Here is a 6,110-nt window from a genome sequence, read left to right on the forward strand (position 1 = left end):
AAACTTTTTGGTTTTATTTAATGTTTTGCTTCAAATTCTACCTTGTCAGATAATATTTCTACCCTCTACCTTTTTTCATGTGTGTATTCACTTAGATCTCTGCTTCCTCTTTCATTCAAAACCCTTTTCTTGTTTGCTTTTAGATGTGTCTCTTATTAAAAAATATCTTACATAATCTGAGGATCTTTGTTTTATAGTAGGAGAATGTGATCTATTTATATTCTTTGTTTGATCTCCTCCCTGTCATCTCTAATAATTTATTTTTTTCTTTTTCTGTACTAATATATGCTTTCTCACTCTTAAGGTTGTATATTGATGTTCTGTATCCTTTGTTTTATTAGTTAACCATGTCAAAATTAAATCTTTTTCCTTTGTATATTAATTGTTCTGGTTATGGTTCATGAATTTCAGTTTAGATATTCCTTTTCTTGTGTTAATATTGGCAAAAGCATGGGTTATGCATTTTATTCTTTATGAAATGTCTTTTATATGACTTTGGTTATGTCCTTTTGAAATGTGAGATTCAGTCTAGCCATTATAGACACTTTCTAAATCATCCTTAATTGCTTTTTTAATTTCTTCTTTGATTCTACTGCTTAGTATTTTTTTTCTGTTCCCAAGTATAATTTTAAAAAAATCATGTGCTGTGAATTTGCAGTTTTTTTGCACTGTGGTAAAAAATCTGTCTAATACAATCTCTCTTTTAGAATTACTGAAATTTGCTTTGTAGTCTAAGAAATTGATTTTTATATAAATATTTTATGGATGATTGTAAAATATTCAATTCAAAATAACTAGCTAGATATTCAAAATTATTAATCACATTAATTTTTTTATTCTTGATAATTTTCTCTGCTACTATATACTAAAATTTTCTGTTGTATACATTTTAACCAATGTTCCCTATATTTCTAAAATATTTTCAATATTTGATGACATATTATTCATTGAATAAATTCAACCATCATTTGTCTATTATGTCTTCATTATAGATATTGTTCAAAAGATAAAGCAACCTACTTTGTTCCGTGTAGTGATTATTTCTCTTTATCCCAACTTTATTTGGTATTATTATTGCCATATCTGTCTATCTATTTATTTTGTCCAGTGTATCTCTATCCACCTCATTATTTTTAAATTTTCTTATTTAGTTGAATCTCTGGAAAAAAAAAACACATATAATTGAGTTTTTATTAACCAACTGAAAGTTTTTTCTAGTACTTGTATTTAATATATTTATATTCATCTTAATAATTGATTTCTTTTTTTAGAGAGAGAGAGAGAATTTTTTTTAATATTTATTTTTTAGTTTTTGGCAGACACAACATCTTTGTTTGTATGTGGTGCTGAGGATCAAACCCAGGCCGCACGCATGCCAGGCGAACGCGCTGCTGCTTGAGCCACATCACCAGCCCTTAATAATTGATTTCTTTCAACCTGATTTTGTCAACTTATTTTGTACTTTTAATTATTTTTTCTTATATTTTACTGTTTCCTTTTCTTGTTTTTTATTACATTGGCCAGATGTTTTTCCTAATTTCCTTAGAAATTAAATTTTCATCTACCAAGATAATGCTTTTTTTTTGGGGGGGGGTACAGGGATTGAACTCAGGGGTGCTCAACCACTGAGCTATATCCTCAGCCCTTTTAAAATTTTATTTAGAGGCAGGGTCTTGCTGAGTTGCATAGGACCTTCTAAGATGCTGAGGCTGGTTTTGGACTTGCCTTCCTCCTGCATCTGCCTCCCAAGTGGCTGAGGATTATAGGCATGCACGATTGCACCTGGCCCAATGATAATCTTTAAACTGAAAAAATGTGTCTTGTTAATACCTCCATTATTATGAGAATTAGTAATTCATACTTCCTCTCCCTTCCTAATGACTGCAGTGGTTCTCTTTAATGTTGTAAATCTGAAAAGAGTTATTCTTTTTCTTTTTTCTTTTTTTTTTTTGGTACTGAGAATTGAACTCAGGTGCACTCAACCACTAAACCACATCCCCAGCCCTATTTTGTATTTTATTTAGAGAAAGGGTCTCACTGAGTTGCTTAGTGCCTCACTAAGTTGCTTAGTGCCTCACTAAGTTGCTGAGGCTGGCTTTGAACTCTGGAGCCTCCTGTCTCAGCCTCCTGAGCTACTGATATAACAAGTGTGTGCCACCGTGCCTGGCTGAAAAGAATTATTCTTGACATTTGCATTTTCACTTCAAGCTAATGTCAATTATTAAGAGTAATTCAAAATTTTACCTATTTTGTAACTTCTCGCCATTCATTTCCTATCTGCTATGCTTTAGATGTGATTTGTTCTCCCAGGACTCACATGCTAGAAAGTTGGTCCCCAGAAAAGTAGTGTTGAGGTGGTAGAACCTTCAAGAAGTGGGATCTAGTGGAAGAAAATTAGTTCATTGTACATGCTGCCCTCAACAAGGGGCTATTGTAGTGCTTACAGAGTGAGTTAATTCTCATGAGAACAAGTTGTTAGAAAGTGAGGTTATCCCATGCAATTGACCTTTTATTCACACAGCCATTTTCATTTATGCCACTCCACCATGTTGTGACACAGCCAGAGAGCTCTCACCAGAAACTAATAAATAAAATTTTAGAAAGGGGATACCCCCTCTTGGGCTTTCAGACTCCAAAACTCTGAGTCAAAGAACATCTTTTCATAAAGGATCCCACACTATCCAATTTCTAGAGTCAGTTCTAGATTGGGAGCATCAGTTCATCAATACTTCAAATAAATTTTAGCAAGGAAAAGTATGTAGATGTGACAGTATGTAGACGTTACATGTATAAGGCTCTCTGCTGACACTCTTGCACAAATTACTAGAGACCCCTTAAGTGGTATATAGGACACTAAATATAGGTAATGTTATTTCCTCTCCAGATTCTGTGACTATTATGTTGACTTTTGGCATTCGCATTTTTGTAAAAATCTGGTATCAATTGAACTGTTTTTAAAAGACAACCTGCTTTTAACCTCTCAATGTTTGTTAATATTTGACATTTGTGATGTCTTTGTTTATAAATTCTACCATATAGGTGTGCATTTCTTTTTGAATATTTTGTCTGGTACTTGAAGACTGTTTTGTTCTAGATTTCAGTCCTTTTCAATCCAAGCAATTTTTATCCCATTATTTGTTGAATTATTGTTTCTTTTATTTTGTTCTACTTGTTTCTAGGGTTTCTTTCATATGAAACACACACACACACACACACACACACACACACACACACACCTCTGGGTTCAGTTTTAAACTTTCTTAAAAATATTTCCATGCATTGTATTCATTTATTTATTGCTGTGTTTTGGGAGATTCAACATCATCTTCTTATGAACTCCTTTGCGTCTGCAGTATCTCACAACTCTGAATGCTGCTTCCATTGTATTGTTTAAAAGATTAAAGTCAATAAACTTACTTTAATAATACAAATTACTGATTTTTGATCCATCTTATTGATAAAAATTAAACTAATTCAATAAAAACTAACCTTAATATCTTTCTCAACTTATTTCTCTTTCCTAAAGTAAAAAGGTATATTCTCTCTATTCATTTTTTTGAGTATTTATTTACACACATATAGAAATGTTTACTTTTGTTTTTTTCTAATTATTTACCTAGAAACTTTATATTATAGTTTTGCAATTTCCTTTTTTCATTCAGCAATAGGTAGTGGAGGTCTTTCTGTGCTAGCTCAGGTCAGGTTTCCCGGGAAACAGAAGCGAGTTGGAGATTTGTGTGTAGGAGGTTCATTGGCCACAGCTCTTAAGAATTGCACCTGTGGAGGAGTAGTGAGAGTGGGCTTGATCAGAAGGAAAAGGCCAGCCAAAATGCCACCGTAGCAAGAGGTGTCTTTATCCCGACATGATTGGATGTGAACCAACCCTAGGGAAAGGCTGCGAACTTGCATAAGGCAGATCTCCTGAGCCAAGGACAGTTCCTGGGGGGAGATTCAACCTTTGAGACATCAACAACCCTCTGGGAAACTGGGAAAATAGTCTCTTCATCCTGAAGGATGGAGCATTCGATCATCCACCACTCGCTGGTGCCCATAGATCTCATGGTATGAAGTTCGTGTGTGATGGCGTTTTAGAGTAGAAGATCCAAAAATGAATATTGTGTTCCCGTGGCTGCCTGATGTGAGTAGCATATTGGATGGTGGAGATGTTTTCCAGTTTGACCAAAGTGTCATGATTATAATAATTAAAAAAACCCCAAAATTTCAAATATACTAAAAGAGAGAGAAACTAGTACAATAAACATCCTATAATAAATTCCTATACTTTATGTTTCCTGAAGCAGGCCTTGCTCACCCTTGATGTTTTCTAGTTTTTCCTTCCTCCCAATTCCTCAATGGAGTAGATCCAGATAGCTGCCTTATACAGTTGCTTCCTGATCCCACTTCTGTCTGAGATAGCCAGAAACTGCCAGCTTGATCCAGTGATCCCCACATGGACAGCACAGATATGTCACAGAGACCAGTTCTCACGCCCGGTTAGAACATGCACCAGCTTCCTCTAAACCCACCAACTAGAACTCCTCACAGGAAATCTACCTGGGTAATACCTAGCCCCAATGAAGCCTTCAGCTCCCAGATTCCCCACTTTTTCTCTCTTCCTCCCCCGCTGCTGGTTGAGCATGCATTTGTCCGACAACTTCTCCACTCTGATGGATCACAAGGCATGCTGCCTTCTTCTCTCCACTGAATGTGACACACTGCTTCTGTTATTCATGTATTTGTTGAGTAGCCTCCTCTGTTTCTGCCGACTGCCACATCTGAAGGTAACTTCTTTTGCCATCAGGACTCCCCCAATCTTGGTAGAGACAAACCACATAAGAGCCATAATGGCATCTGCCAGTAAAATCAAGTTTCCCATGAAAGGGTCACCTGGTCTGTTGAGAGCCACAGCTGAAGGGGCCCCAGCAAACTTTCAGACTGCCAGCTGATGATTGGCTCACAGCTGCCCCAGCAACATCTAGCTGATTGGCTCCTCTGCGGTGATACTCATTGGGCTGTTTCCCTGCCCTTTCAGGCCATGGAGCTGCTCATTGGGGGACTTTTTTGGCTCCGCCCACGCAACCCAGCCAATCAGCCTCAAGAGCAGGAGGATTGTGGGAGGTGGAGAGGTTGGTGGTTGGGGGAGTGACTTGTGGGAAGCCAGTGGTGGCAGTTGGGCTCTGAGGGTTTTTCCTGAGGAGCTGTTTTGTTTGGCGTGTGTGGGTCTAAAAATAAAGTTAGTTTTTTTTTGACAAGTGGCTCCTGAATTGTGCCCAGCCAGACTGCGGCACTGGTCATGATTGGACACTTAGACATTAGGCCATCCACTGGGATTGCTGAACATAGTGGTGGACACCTGTAATCCCAGCAGGTTGGGAGGTTGAGGCAGGAGGGTGGCAAGTTCAAAGCCAACCTAAGCAACTTAGTAAGATCCTAAGCAACTTAGTGAGACCCTATCTCAAAATAAAATATAAAGAAAGAAACTGGGGATGTTGCTCAGTGGTTAAGTGTCCTTGGATTCGATCCTTGGTACCAAAAGAAAGAGAAAGAGGAGGGTATCCCATAAAAGACGCACTGTACCCCTTCATTTTCACCTCCCCTGAAGAGCCACAGGACAGGGAAAGAGTTCAAAGCTACTCTCCAGACAGAGGCCTCAAGACCAAATTAGAAGAAAATTATAACACTCCCATACCACCAGCACCCAGATTCAATAATAATCATGCTTTTGCAACACTTTAATTTTTTTCTTTTTCTTTTTCTCTCTTTCTGCTGAGATATTTTAAAGCAATCATGTCACCCCTGATCACTGAAGTATGCATAACTAAAATAAGATGGATATTTTCTTACATGACCATAATGCTACCATCACACCTAGTAAAACTGAAAACAAAAAAATTTCTTAGTATTACACAATATTCAATTTTGTAATCAAGATTCTCTAAACTTTCCTAAAATTGTCTTTTGGTTTGATTGAATTGGAACCAACCCCTGCCTCATATTTCATCATTTTTTTTCTTTTAAGTTCTTTCTAAATTTTCCCTTCTTATTTTTTGCTTTATGTCAGCTGCTTGTCTTATAAAATGTCCTGTACTCTGTATTTGCAGAATTGTGAT

Source organism: Callospermophilus lateralis, chromosome 1 (genome assembly GCF_048772815.1).
Source record: "Callospermophilus lateralis isolate mCalLat2 chromosome 1, mCalLat2.hap1, whole genome shotgun sequence".
Classification (NCBI taxonomy): domain Eukaryota; kingdom Metazoa; phylum Chordata; class Mammalia; order Rodentia; family Sciuridae; genus Callospermophilus; species Callospermophilus lateralis.